Raw genomic sequence first — 15,393 nt, 5'->3', positions numbered from 1 at the left:
TCTGGACATAATAGCAGAGAAAGTACGGTGGTTTTCAATTCTAAAAGCAGACTTTGCCATATTTTTAATTTTCCAAATCTGAAAGCTCTTTAAGTGTAACTCTAATGGATAAGTCATCTTCGTATCTTCCCCCATTTAAAATCCATTAGTGCGCCCGACCACTTAATAATATTTTAGAATTGAGAAAACACCTTAATACTACTTTGGTATAGAGCACTTTTGCTCACTTTATAATATTTGATCCTCCCAGCAACCCACAGAAAGAAGCTTAAGAGTAAACTAATGTCCTGCTCAAGGTCATAGACAAAGTATGAAATGCTGTGTGCGAGCCTTTGGGATGTAATGTTACCGACTTGATACCAATCACACATACCCAGCACCTGACACAAAGCAGCATCCTGTTTTGTCGTTATTGTTTTTCCAATTCAAATGTGTTTGTTTAATTTTTTATTTTTCTTAAGTTATGAATGAAAGTATGATAACACATTTACAGGACACTGGGAAAATACAGAACAAAGTAATATATAGTTCCACTATATATTACAATGATTTTTTAAGTAGATGAATTAAAATTTTTGGTTGGAGTTTCAATATCAAACTCTCAAAAGTTAACAATGAATAGACAGAAAAATAGAAGGATATAGTAGGCCTGAGAAGCACTATGAACCAATTAAACATAATGATTTATACAATTTTCACACAACAGTAGGATACAAATTCTGTTTGAGTTCCCATAGACTAAAAACCATATCCTGCTTGTTTTTAACATTTGTTATTGTTTTGGCGTTGACACTTTCTCCTGAGTTGTAGAGGTGAGCCTTACATCTACTTGGTTTCTTAACTTTTTACTTCTAGCACAGTTTGCTGACCTTGAGCCTTATTTCCTTTAAGGAATATATAAAAAAAATTTTCCATTCAGTGTTGGAGAACTATACCTTCCACTGGAACTAAGATGGACACCATGAGGAAAATTTACTAGACTTCAGTGCAGGAACTAAGTAAATGGGAAATAAGAAAGGTTCAACGTAAGTCTAATAGTGTCAAAATGAGAGGCTAGAGAGGATGGGTGTGGGCAGCATTCAAAGAATAATAACTAAGAATTTTTCCGGGTTATGGAGTAGTTGAGTTAGATTCAAGAACACTTATTCTTGAGCAGGAATTCCATACCTGGATACATCATGGTGAAACTGCAGAACACCGAAGACTAAGAGAACTATTAAAAGCAGATTTTTACCCCCCTAGATGAACAGGTTTGGGGGGTGTTTTTTCTTTTGGTTTTAAATAGGGTAAAACATACATAAAAGATTTACCATGTAAATAACTGTTTTAAAGTGTACAGTTTAGTAGTGCTAAGTATATTCTCATTGTGCAACCAATTCCCAGAACTTTGTTCATCTTTCAAAACTGAGACTCTGTGCCCATTAAACAACAACTCCCCACTTCACCTCTACTGCTAGCCCCTAGCATCACTCTTTCTGTCTCTATCAATTGACTATTTTAGGCACCTTATTTAAGTGGAATCATACAGTGTTTGTCTTTTGTGACTAACCTATTTTGCTTAGCATAACATCCTCAAAGTTTATCCATGTTGTATTAGAATTTCTTCTTTAAGGTTGAATATTAGTTCACTGTATGTGTATACCACATTTTATCCATTCATCCTTCAGTGGACACTTGAGTTGTTTATAACTTTTAGCTATTATGAATGCTGCTTTGAATGCAATATATGCAAATATCTCTTTGATACTCTACTTTCAGTTCTCTTGAGTATATAACAAGTGGACTTGCTAGATCATATTGAAATTCTATTTTAAAAGCAACTTTTTAAAGTGCAGTATTAACACAAGGACAGACATAAAGAAAGTTAGAAAGGCAAGTGCCTGTAGCTGGAAGTTGGTATCCAATAAAGGTGTTTGGTAAGGAAGAAATGTTAGTGAAGTTGTGGGAAAAACTATTGTTTCCTCTTCTTCATAGTAAAATTGGCACAATAACTTTGTTAATATCCTATAGAAAAGACAGATTATGGTGGTTTTAGTTAAACTGGCTATTCATATAAAAATATGAGGTTAGATCCTGATTTAACACCACAAATAAAATTGAATTACAAATGAAATAAATATGCAGTGTGAAGTAAATATGTATTCTGAACTTTTAGGAAAAAACAGGTATCTTTATGACATCACTGTAAGGAGGAATTTGTTAAACCAGACAAAACAGTACCATTCGTTAGGAAAGATTTTAAATTTTGATTGTTTTATACACAGACAAGAAGACATTTTAAATAAAGTTAAAAACAAGCCACAGACTGAAAGAATAAAGTTCTGAAAATATAAAGAATCTCAACAAAGATAAAAAATATATTCAAATAACATAAACAGGCAACTCACAGAAGAGGAAAACTTAGTGGTCAGAAAGATTTTTTTTTTTAATGTTTACCTTCACTAGTACCAGGGAGATTGATATTAAAACAAGATAAAGGGATCAGTTCATTAAAAAGATACAAATCCTAACAGCTACAAAATGGCACTGAAGGAAAAACGGATAGAACTGAAATAAGAAACTAGCCCACAACAGTAGTTGGAAAGTTCATGGCTTCGCTCTCTGTAATTTGTAAAACAAATGTGCAGAAAATCTATAAGGATACAGATCCAGGTCTGAAGCTTACCTTCACATTAGAGTCACGTGGAAATCTCCTAATGACTTCAAAGAGCAAGAGTTATCAAATGATACATCCCACCCTTATTAAAATTTTAGTCTTTAAGGTGGGATACTGGCATTAATACTTTTGGAATTTACAAAGGTAGTTTCAACAGAGTGGGATCTATTGATATAGAAGACCTGAATGAAAATTCTATCAATATATTTAACCTATTTGACATTTCTAGAACATTCCACCCAATAACTAGGACACATGTCTTCTTTTTAAGTGCACATGGAATATTCACCAAAATGGACCATAAAACAACCTCAACAAAGTTTAAATGATTAAAGTCATGACAAAATATTTTCTCTGCCCCCAAAGAAATTAAACTAGAAATCAATAACAAAAAGATATTTTTAAAAAACCCAAGTAATTGGAAATTAAACTACATGCTTCTAAACAAAATGTGAGTCACAAGAGAAGTCACAAGAGAAATTAGAAAATATTTTTAATTAAAATGTAAACATGTCAAATTTATGAGATGCAATGAAAGCAGTGCTTTGAGATATTTCCTTACCATTAAATGCTTATATGAGAAAACAAGGGAGGTCTCAAAATAAGAATCTAAGTGTTCACTTGAAAAAATTAGGAAAAGAAGGACAAATTAAACTCAAAACAAGCAGTTGGAAAGAATATAGAGTAAAAACTAATCATGTTGAAAAACTTTAAAACAGTAGGAAAAAATCAATGAAATCAAAAGATGGTTCTTTTAAAGGAACAATAAAATTAAAAGCTCTAGGCAAATTTATCTAGGAAGAAAGAGAAGACACTATAAATTACAGATATCAAGAATAAAAGAGGGGGCATCATTATAGATTCTATAGACATTAAAAGGCTAATGAGAGACTATTAATAACAACCTATGCCAATAAGTTTGATAATTTAGATAAAATGGACAAATCCCTGAAAGAAAAAAAAATTAAAGCTCACTCAACAAGAACAGATGATGTGAATAGTTCTCTGTCTATATTTTAAAATTTATCTGTATTTTGAAGTGTCATTACCAGGTTAATCTTCCCACAAAAGATGCTATATATTCAAATGATGTCACTGGTAAATTCTTCTAATTATTGTCAGAATTTTATCAGTTCGCCATAAACTCTTCCAGAAAATAAAATAGGACAGAACACTTCCCAACACATTTTATAAGAACAGCATTACTCTGATACCAAAAGTAGATGAAGACATTAAAAAATATAAAACTGAACATAGACGTGGAGTCCTCAACAAATGACTAGGAAATCAAATCCATCAGTTGTCCCTAGACAGGGAGCCTGGGCAATTGTGATGCTGGCCCCATGAGTTTCATTTCTCTCAGTAATCATGTTCTAAAGCTGATTCTAAAATTCATATGGAAATACAAAGAATCTACAATGGCCAAAACAGTTCTGTAAGAACAAAGTTAGAGGACTTATGCTACCTTATTTCAAGCTTTATTATAAAGCTAAAGCAACAAAATAAATGGAGTGTTGCTATGGAGATAGACACATAGATAAATGAAACAATAGCATCTAAGGATAAACCTATACATATTATATATGGTCAGTTGATTTTCACTATGATACCAAGATAATTCCATGAGAAAGGATAGTTCTTTTTTCAACAAATGGTGCCCCCCAAAAAACAGATATCAGTATAGGAAGATAAAGAATCTCAACCCCTACTTACATCATACACAAAACTGTAAATTCAAAATGGATCATAGACGGAAACATAGAGATATACAACTTCTAGAAGAAGACAGAGAAGAAAATCTTTGTCTCCTAGGTGTTAGCAAATTTTTTGAGAAAGGTCACAAAAACAATAATAAAAGAGAAAAGATTAATTGAACTTTATAAGAATTAAAACTCCATGTTCTTTGAAAGATATCATTTAGAAAATGAAAAGATAATCACAATACATTATCTAACAAAGGTCTTGAATTTGGAATTTCTAAGAACCTTGTAAATCAATAATAGAAAAACTCCCAATGAAATAATGGAATACTTGCATGTGTGTGTTAGTTGCTCAGTTGTGTTTGACTCTTTGCAACCCCATGGACTGTAGCCCACCAGGCTCCTTTGTCCATGGAATTCTCTAGGCAAGAATACAGGAATGGGTTTCCATTCCCTTCTCCAGGGGATCTTCCCAACCCAGGGATCAAACCTGGGTCTCTTGCATTGCAAGAAGATTCTTTACCGTCTGAGTCACCTGGGAAGCTGTATTGCAGGCAGATTCTTTACTACTGAGCCACTAGGGTATCCCAGTGGAACACTAGTCAACAATAAAAAGGAACAAACTGTTAATATGGATGAACCTGAACTATACTGTGCTGAGTGAAAATAGCCTGATGGAAAATGTATAGACTGCATGATTTTGTTACTATAGAGTTCTAGAAGAGACAAAACTTATCTACTGTGTAGAAATCAGATCAGTGGTTGCCTCGGATTGATAATGGGTAGAGGGTTGACTGAGAAGGGGTTGGCGAGAGCTTTCTGCTGTAATGGAAATGTTCTATAATATCTTGATTGGGGTGGTGGTTACACAGTGTATACAATTCCCAAAAGGTATCTTCTGTAATTTAAAATGTATATATTTGATTATATATTACTTTTCCTCACCAAAGCTGATTTCTGTCTTTAATGAGAATACTAGCCAGGTTTCTTTAAGGTTTGCAGTATGCTTGGTATGCTACATGTGCTATTTTACTCAGTCCTCAATCCAGTGATCTAGGGATTATCAACCCCATTTTACAGATGAGGAAATCAAGGCTCAAAGAGTGTCTTGTCCAATATCACACAGCTAGTAATAGACTGAATTAAAACCTATCTTTTTACCTGGAAAATGAGTATCATAATATGTACTCTATTGAATTATTAAGATTGCTAGAACTAAGTAAAAATAAAGCACTGCCAAGACTTTCCAGATTGAAGTGACATTGGAACCACAGCCCAAAGAATGTGGTTTGGAACTTACATCTTCAACCTAACCAACTGAAATTCCTACCAAAACAAAAATATCAGTATTCTCCTTGGTACTTAGACAAGACCCAGGGGCTCATAATGTTATAGACAAAATGTCCAGGATCCAATCTGCAGTTATTCAGCTTATTAAGAACCATGAAAATCTCACTTTGTGTGAAAATAACACAGCAACTCTGAGATGGCACAAATGTCGAAGTTGTCTTGAAAAGATTTTAAGCAGCTATTTAAAAATACTTGAACAAGCAATTATGAAAACTCCTGAAACAAAAGTTATAATCTAAAGTATAAACAACATAATAAAAGCTATAAAGAAGACCCAAATGGAAACTGTATAACTGAAAAATAAAATAACCGAAATGTAAAACTGTCTCCAAAGATCCAGTGGCAGGATGGAGATGAAAGAGAGAAGAATGAACTGGAGGGTACCTCAGTAGAAATTATCCGGCCTTCAAACAGGGAGAAAAATGGTTGAAGAAAAAATAACAAACTCAGAACACAAGGATGACAAAAAAGACCTGGCATTTGTGTCATCAGAATCATAGAAGGAAAGGAAAAAGAGTGTGGGGCTAAAAAATATCTGAAGACATACTGGCTTTCCAAGTTCGGCAAAAGACAGTTTCCCAGGGGGAGGGGATGATTAGGAAAATAATGTCAGTAAGGCTTTGGGGGTGGGGCACAGTGAAAAAGACTGTTGAGAAACACTGATCTTGTCACTGGGCACCAATATCATTAACAATACATAGAGAACCTGGCAGATAGCATTTACTTCCATGGTGTAAGAAGACTGCACCACCAATGAAATAGTCTTGCAAAAAAAAAATTTTTTTTAATGCAGCCTGACCTGATCAAGCCCATAAACTAGCATTTAACAGGAAATACAGAGAACAGAGAAATGTGTTAAATCTACTGTCTGGATAAACATCAAAATCTGATAATGGAACAAAACAGCAACAAGTCAAGAACAAATAACATGAAAAAAAAAAGTCCTTTTGTTTAGCAAATAAATTGCATTGGAAGAAAAAATAATGGAAAGACTTGTAGATAAGAAGACACTTAAACTACCTTTTTTTTTTTTTTAGAATTTGATCATTTTTAAACTACCTTTTAAAAAACAGACCAAAAAAAAAAAAAAAAAGCCCCTATGGTTTATTTTGGATACACCCTTGGAAGATAAAACTATTTTTAAAATGAAGGAAAATGATTACTAATAAGTAGGATATGGTAATTCTAGAACATTCACCTTTTTTAAAATTTCAGTATCAAGCATGTATCTTGCTAGAGAATTTGAACTTAGAGGAAATCTTTAGACAAATTATCTGAAGAAGATAGCATACAAAAAGGTAACCATAATGTCACAAGCAACATGTCATTCACAAAAGACTGCAAACTGGCTAAAACAATGTTGCTGATAACTAAGATGTGTCCTTGAAAGAACAGGAAAAAAATCTTGAAATGGCAAAAAGTGACCAAAAGGAACAGTACCTCCAAGTGAATATAAAAAGGGTATAGAAACCTTGGCAAAATTTATATGAAGTGAACTTTTGTTATATTGTTTCATTTGCATTACATTTTTCAGTTAAAAAATCGTTTAAAAATAGCCACAAAATTCCCTTCTGAATGAGGAAAACATTCAATAGGGACCACTGAAATTGCATAGAAATAACTGATCATAAGATGACCATTCATGTGATCTGGAATCATAATCTGCATATATTATAAACTATATAAATAAAAGCATAAATTAAAATATTCTTCATAGAGAATGGGGAACTCCCAAATTGGAAACTATCATTTATCATTACAAGGCAAAGTATTGTGTGAGGAGAAATGATAAATAATAAAATAGAAAAACTTCCAAGTTCATTTTGATGTCCTGGTCTGACATACTCTCATCAAGCTCATAAAAACTCTGAACTTGTTTTTAGTAATTAGAGGGTTCTAAACATACTGTGGATATTTTAAAGTGAAATATGCTAAATGGAACATTTTGATAACTTTCAAGTGTAACCAGGTGTGTTCCTCATACTTTACACTCATTAATTTGCAAAATGCGTTCGATCTCATTCCTAAAAAAGAACTCACATTTTCCTTTTTACTTATTTTTTTTCCCTTGAAAGGTTATTGAATTCATTGGAGAATGAGTGTTGTCCTCAATTTGGTGAGTAAAGAATATATTCTGCTTGTTGAAACTTGATTTCAAGACTAGACTTAATAGTATGCTATAGTGGTGTTTGGTAAATTGTTTTCATATACTTTTCTGAAGATTATAATTTCCTAATAATAACCAATAGTTGGCTAATTTGAAGAGAATCATTTCATTCATTTGTTCAATAGCAAAAAATGTGTGTTTTTAGTGTTTCTCAAATGAAAGTTCAGAATTTTAGGGTCTCCATGGAATCAAGATTTGAACTTATCAACAAAAATGAAAATGACCCAGAGGGATGGTACGGGGAGGGAGGAGAGAGGGGTTCAGCATGGGGAGCACGTGTACACCCATGGCAGATTCATGTTGATGTATGGCAAAACCAATACAATATTGTAAAGTAATTAACCTCTAATTAAAATAAATAAATTTATATTTAAAAACTAAAAATAGTAAGGAATGAGTCTATGCAGTTTTGATGCTTATTTTTCTCTAGACTGTTTAATCAGTGTTTCCCAAAGATTGTTGCTTATAGCTCTGGTTGAAAACAATGAGCTTTTTAAATAGTTTTGTATTTTGTTGGGGCTTCCCAGGTGTTGCAGTGGTTAAGAATCTGTCTGTCAATGCAGGACGTGGTTTTGTGAGTTGGGAAGATCCTCTTGAGAAGGAAATGGCAATCCACGTTAGTATTCTTGCTTGAAAAATCCTATGGACAGAGGAGCTTGGTGGGCTATAATCCAAGGGGTTGCAAAGAGTCAGACATGACTGAGCGGCTGAACACACACACACACACACACACATTTTGTAATAATAGAAAAATATGAATAACACAATCCTCAATTTGCAGATATTGTTTTGAACAAAGCTAAGTTTGAAAGTGATGTTAATTGAATGGTTAGATTCAGTTCAGTTCAGTTCAGTTCAGGTCAGTCGCTAAGTCATGTCTAACTCTTTGCGACCCCATGAATCGCAGCACGCCAGGCCTCCCTGTCGATCACCAACTCCCGGAGTTCACCCAAACTCATGTCCATCGAGTCAGTGATGCCATCCAGCCATCTCATCCTCTGTCGTCCCCTTCTCCTCCTGCCCCCAATCCCTCCCAGCATCAGAGTCTTTTCCAATGAGTCAGCTCTTCGCATGAGGTGGCCAAAGTATTGGAGTTTCAGCCTCAGCATCAATCCTTCCAATGAACACCCAGGACTGGTCTCTTTTAGGATGGACTGGTTGGATCTCTTTGCAGTCCAACAGACTCTCAAGAGTCTTTTCTAACACCACAGTTCAAAAGAAAGTGCTCAGCTTTCTTCACAGTCCAACTCTCACATTCATACATGACCACTGGAAAAACCATAGCCTTGACCAGACGGACCTTTGTTGGCAAAGTAATATCTCTGCTTTTGAATATGCTATCTAGGTTGGTCATAACTTTCCTTCCAAGGAGTAAGCGTCTTTTAATTTCATGGCTGCAGTCACCATCTGCAGTGATTTTGGAGCCCCAAAAAATAAAGTCTGACACTGTTTCCACTGTTTCCCCATCTATTTCCCATGAAGTGATGGGACCAGATGCCATGATCTTCGTTTTCTGAATGTTGAGCTTTAAGCTTTGCCACTCTCCTCATTCACTTTCATCAAGAGGCTTTTTAGTTCCTTTTCACTTTCTGCCATAAGGGTGGTGTCATCTGCATATCTGAGGTAATTGATATTTCTCCCGGCAATCTTAACATGGCAAAAATTGCAACATTGGTATGCAAATGACTGGTTTGGAACATCAGGTCTATCAACAGGGCAACAAGCACTGGTTTGAAGAAGAGAAAACCCGGATTCAAATCTGACTCAAGCTGTATGTGTTCATTCAATTCTTCATATAGTCACTAGTTTAAAAGTTTGATGTTCATTAGCACTAGATGCTGTAGTTGTTGTGTAGTTGCTCAGTCGTTTCTGACTCTTTTGTGACCCCACGGACTATAGCTTGCCAGGCTCCTCTGTCCATGGGATTTTCCAGGCAAGAATACTGGAATCAGTTACCATTTTTTTCTTCAAGGGATATTCCCGACCCAGGAATCGAACGCGAGTCTCCTGCATTAGCAGATGGATTCTTCACCGCTGAGCCATCTGGGAAGCCCAGATGCTGTAAAGTATCCAAATATTTGAAATTGACCGTAAGGCTATAGGTCACTTTACCATACACCTCTGCTTCCTCAGATGAGAGACTGAGATGAAGTTAATTCTGCTTCTCTAGTATGGTATAAACTAACGTTGAGGAATTTTTCAAGTAACCCTTTTAGCAGTTGGTTCCCCATGTCTAAGAGTCAGCTTTTGATGCTTTGGTTGTGTCTGACAGTCCATTCCTTAGCTCCGTGCTGCCATAAGATCTGAAAGCTTTCCTGGGCTAGTTATCTTTGAGCCACTCCATTTGAGCTTTTATGATTCGGGGTTTCTGTGATTCTCTACACATGAATCTACCATTATCAATCATTTCATAGCTGAGTACCTATTCCACTTAATTTTTATAAAACCAAGACTAATCATCAGGCTCTTGGAGCATAAAAGGGATTCAGTTTAATAAGACAGAGTGATTCTTTGAAGGGCAGAGGAGTCAGGGTGGCAAGGAAATTAACATTTTATAAAAGAAAGCATGTGAGTTGCTAGCAAGGCTCTAAAATGCTGGGCTGCTGATAGGTTTACTTACTTTAGATACACAGACATAATCCTTATAGTTTTCTGTTTCCCTGGAAATCATTTACACTAAATAATCCTCTTGGGAGAGTTCCTCTCCCAGACTGTGTCAGGAACTGGGATTCTACACAATTTACAAGCTTAGCTCGCTTTGAGTTCGTGAAGGCTGGGAGAAGATGCGAGATGTGTATGTCCAAGTCCAAGGACTGTTCCTCATGGCTCACAGCACGTGAGCTTCATGCTGATTTGCTTCCACTTCCCATCCCCGCCCCCAGCACCGCCCCCCTCCCACCCCCAGCCCAGACTGGCACCTGCACACACAGAGGGCTGTTATGTGGGAGGAATGCTTAGCTCACAGAAGTTTTTGCTTTTAAGGCAAGTGGAAGCAAGCTCACTCTTCAGTCTTTATGAAGGCATGACCTTGTCACTTAGAGTTGTTCTCTGCAACCACACCTTCTGAAACGGCCGGGGTAATGGCCAGGCAGGGCCGTGTGCTCTTGGCAGACCATCAAGAATGGGCAGTGACACTCAGGCCCCATGGCAGACTGCCTCAAACCTCTAACCTCTTTAGTGCATGACAAATTCCTAATTTCCTTCCTCCTTCTTTATACAGTTATTTCGAGGGAAACAAACGGGACAGAGAGGACCAAATGTCTCATAAGATGATGGTGCGATGCCTATCAGTCAAAAAGGAAGCAAACTACACTAGCTGGCATTGAAGAAACGTGAATAGACAACAATGGCATAGTCATAGTAAACACGTTTTTAAATACATCATTATATTTTGTAGCTCCTCCCACCCTCTCTTTTTTGCTATGTCATCAAACTTTGCAACAATCAGAAAGCAGAACAACCCTGTCTATAGTTTGTTTTGAAAACAAATGGTTAAAATTATTAATTGCCAGGGTAATTAGTAACACTTATCACAGCAAAAGCAGATCAAGGGTTCCTCAACTTGAAGCAGAGATTTGGCCGACCCCCTTTCTTTTTCTTCTCTAATGAGGGAAGAAAACAAGAGAATGACTTGCTGCTAAGGGACAGGCGCTTTGCCCGTCCTCCTCAGATACGGCCTTAAAGCTGTAGAAGAAATAACTCCTCAAGTTATCGAAAGAGCTGAATAACTTGACAGAACCCCAAAATTCCTTTCTACTCATCCTTAATGGTAGAATTGTGAGTTCTGGAATCTGAAGTAGGTTTTTTGTGTGTACTACATGAAGCAAGGTTATGAGAAAATAGGATGTAAATTTCATTTGGGGAGAAAATTGATACGCCCTTCAAAGGCATCTTGGAGTTCTTCTCACAGGAGTTTCTTCAGAGGCAAGTGCTATGGATCTTTCTGTTTCAGGGCGTTCATTTCACTTAGGGCATTGTTTCTCTCACTTAAAGAGTTTTATTTCAAAATAAGTTTTCATATGTTTTCTAACAAGCATCACTGGTCACAATCCAACTCAGCATTTTAACATTTCTGGCACGTGTCTCTGCGGTTTAGTTTTGGATTTTATGTAAAAGGTACATAATCTACTCTTAACGTCACCTCAGCAAAATGTCATCAACTTTAAAAAGCCACTGACTTGGCCGTGCTGTAAGTGACCACCTGCAGACGTGGGAATTCAAGTGCTTGGTGGCCTGTGGGTACCAAGAGTATCTGAACAGAAAGCCTTCTATACCTGATTCCTTAAATTCCTTGAGGAAGAACCAGCTGATTTTCTTAATTCACATAACCCAATTGCCAGCACAGTGCCTCATACATGTCTGTAAATATTGGTTGAATAAGCAAATGAATGAACCTTCTGTTCTGGGTCCTTCCTTTTTCTATCTCATGAAAAGCAGATGTGTCTGTGCTGCGATAGATGATGACACAGTATTTCCACAGTGTCTTTTCACTTCAGAGCTCACATGACTTTCTACCAAATTACCTCACTGCCTCTTAACACATCCCAGTGGGAAGGGAAAAAAGCCAGTCATTTTCTTTATGGTCCGAGTCGTGGCTCTTCACACTTACAGAACACTAGGCACATATGAACCATCACCTATAGCGACAACTGGAATCACCTTATCATAACTTATGTCTCTGGCAGCTGTCGGGAGATCAGAATACACTAAAAGACAACATGACCAACATTTGGGGCCATAGAGAGGGAAATGTTAGTGACTTGATGCCATTTATTCTCTTTGAGATGGTACACTGGTGACCTCTAGTGGTAAAATTGATTCAAGATCAGTTCTATTTCACCACAAAAAATGTTTATTTCAATCCTCCTGTTCTCCTCTCATTTAGTAGCATTTTCTACTTGTAGGATGACCTTAGATATGCACAATGATTTATGTGTAGCTGCTCATACCCAAACATTATTTTTTCATTTCATAAACTCAACTTTTGAGCTGGAAGAGTTCTCAGAAGAAGTTGCCTGTTTTATTTCATTATCTGTGGAAAATGAAACCTAGAAAAATAAAATGACTTGCCTGAAGTCTCCCCTCAGGGGTGGATCTAAAAGTCTACTTAGTCTAAGGCTCTTTCCAGACTTCAGAGGACTGCAGCCCAGCTGACATCCTCCTGCAGCAGCCTCAGGGGTTTTCAAGGGCAAACTGCCCATCCAACCCCCTGCCCCCTGAATCTCTCAGTCACAAAATAGTGAACAAACAAAATGACTGTTGCCTTACAACATTAAGTTTTCGGATATGTTGTACAGCAATAATAATCAAAACAAAGAATTTATTTAGAAATTTCTGAGTTGTAAAAAATACTGAATGAAAAATACAAAATAATGAACACTTGTCAAGTATGAATTAATCTTCTATTAAATATCAGCTATAAAAAAATCAAAGAGCTCTCAGAACAAATGAATACATATTCTAATTGACAGAAATAAGTTCTCCTTCCTCCATTAGACTGCACATTTTAAAGATATGTACGTGTTAAAACCATGAGCCCAAAAGAAGACATATGTGTTCTGTACCCTATAAAAATAAATAAGTGAATCTCAATCAAAAGTATACTTTGAACTGCTAATGTGTTGGTCACTTGAAATATAGAAGTCTCTCAAAGAGTTTATAATCTAGTTGTAAGATACATCAAACCAATATTAATTGGTTTCAAAATATCCCCTCTAAATACTTGCTAATTAGTAAAAGAAGGAGGAAGACACCACTCTAAGCAAGGGATCAAAGTGAACCTCACTGGTAAAGGGATAAATAGAGAGTATGTACCACCGGGTGCAATGAGCAAAACACGGTATCAGTTCCACTATTGCCAAGTGTATCAATGTTGAGGACCCCTTTACAAAATAACTGCCCTATAATCTTTCAACGCATCAGGGTTACAAAAGTCAAGTAAAGATTGAGGAATTGTCCCAGGCTGAAGGAGGCTAAAGCGACATGACAACTAAATGCAGTGTATGATTCTAACTGGATGCTTTTACTGTCATAAATATAATCAAGAGAACTGGCAAGACTTAAATGCACTTTGAAGATGAGGTGATAGTAATGTACAAATGTCATTCCCCTGACTTTGTTGGTTGTACTGTGATTATGAAGGAGAGAGGCCTTGAGGGTCCTTGTTTGTGGGAAATGCATAGTAAAGTATCCGGGGAGGATGGGGCATTAGATTGTCAGCTTACTCTCAAATAGTTCAGGAGAAAGGATCCTTCTCCATGGACTTTCAAATTTTGGTACTTGAGATTATTTCATAATAAAAGTAAAACTTAAATAAGATATGACTGTGCTGAAGGGTGGGCTTCCCTGGTGGCTCAATGGTAAAGAATCCACCTCCCAGTGCAGGAGATGTGGGTTTAATCCCTGGGTCAGGAAGATTCCTCTGAAAAAGGAAATGGCAACCCACTCCAGTATTCTTTCCTGGGAAATCCCATGGACAGAGGAGCCTGGCGGGAGTCCATGGGGTCGCAAAGAGTCAGACACGACTGAGCAACTAAACAACAAGTGCGGAAGGGTAGCATTTACAATTTAGGCCTTATCTCCCCTGCTCCCCACCCTCTGTGCCTAGCATGTCCTATAGCCAAATCTACCACTTGCTACATTGTATTTTACTAAGGCAACTGATTGCATGCATCACTAAAAAGGCAGAAGGCAGTAGTGATATTTTGATAGGTGCCCTTAATCCTAGAATCTGAGCAAACTCCAGGAGATAGTGAAGGACGAGGGAAGCCTGGTGTGCTACAGCCCATGGGGTCACAAAGAGTCGGACACAACTGAGCAACTGAACAGCGACAGTCCGAGCACTGGTGCTTTCACATACTTCTCAAAATCAGCACTCCTGTTAGGATTTGTGTTTTATTTCCATATATCAGAAAAACCTTTTAATTTTATCATTAAGAAAAAATATTGCATAAATAGAACATGAAAATGTAATGCTCATAGTCTCTTCACACTACTAAATACATTTTCCCGAGTTTCTCTTCCATCCCAGTCCATATACATAAGTTACTTTCACATGGTTATGATCACAACTTGGGTGCAATTTTATACTCTCTATCTCTTGCCTGAGCATACTGCAGTATTATTAGCAAGCTTCAGGGGTGCTTCTTGCCCTCTAATTCCATGATTACATTTTGAAACACTGACCTCATAACATAACTAAGGGGGCCATATTTCATTGTCCAGCACGTGAACTCCTTACTGTTTCCATCTTATCAGGATAGTGCAGTTATGCTATCTGGTAATCTGTGTCCTGATGCGTTGTCATTTAATGAAGGCTTTGAAGTCACTCAGACCTGACTGCTCACCCAGTTCTGTTTCATATTAAGTTGGCCAAAACAGTTGGTTCAATTTCCCCGTAAGATGGTTCAGAAAAACCTGAACGAACTTTTTGGCCAACCCAACACAAATTCCTAAACCTTTTTGAGTCCGAGTCTTCAATCTAAAAAAACAGATGTAATAATATCTATTAATATAATATC

At 36.7% G+C, this 15,393-nt stretch overlaps 1 protein-coding gene and 1 long non-coding RNA gene across 2 annotated transcripts in view; one reads left to right on the top strand and one right to left on the bottom strand.

The window, feature by feature from the left end:
• The window catches only part of LOC113907787, an 84,970-nt gene that overhangs the window by 253 nt on the left and 69,324 nt on the right, over window positions 1-15,393 (top strand). Inside the window, exon 2 of the long non-coding RNA XR_003515277.1 lies at window positions 7,782-7,822. This is a non-coding gene — a long non-coding RNA (uncharacterized LOC113907787). The remainder of the gene's footprint in view (window positions 1-7,781; window positions 7,823-15,393) is intronic.
• SCOC (short coiled-coil protein) overlaps window positions 1-15,393 on the bottom strand; it is a 39,385-nt gene that overhangs the window by 12,199 nt on the left and 11,793 nt on the right. The window lies entirely within an intron of this gene.

Source organism: Bos indicus x Bos taurus, chromosome 17 (genome assembly GCF_003369695.1).
Source record: "Bos indicus x Bos taurus breed Angus x Brahman F1 hybrid chromosome 17, Bos_hybrid_MaternalHap_v2.0, whole genome shotgun sequence".
Taxonomy (NCBI): Eukaryota; Metazoa; Chordata; class Mammalia; order Artiodactyla; family Bovidae; genus Bos; species Bos indicus x Bos taurus.
Note: the sequence above shows the minus strand (reverse complement) of the source record. Positions and strands in the feature narration are given on the sequence as shown.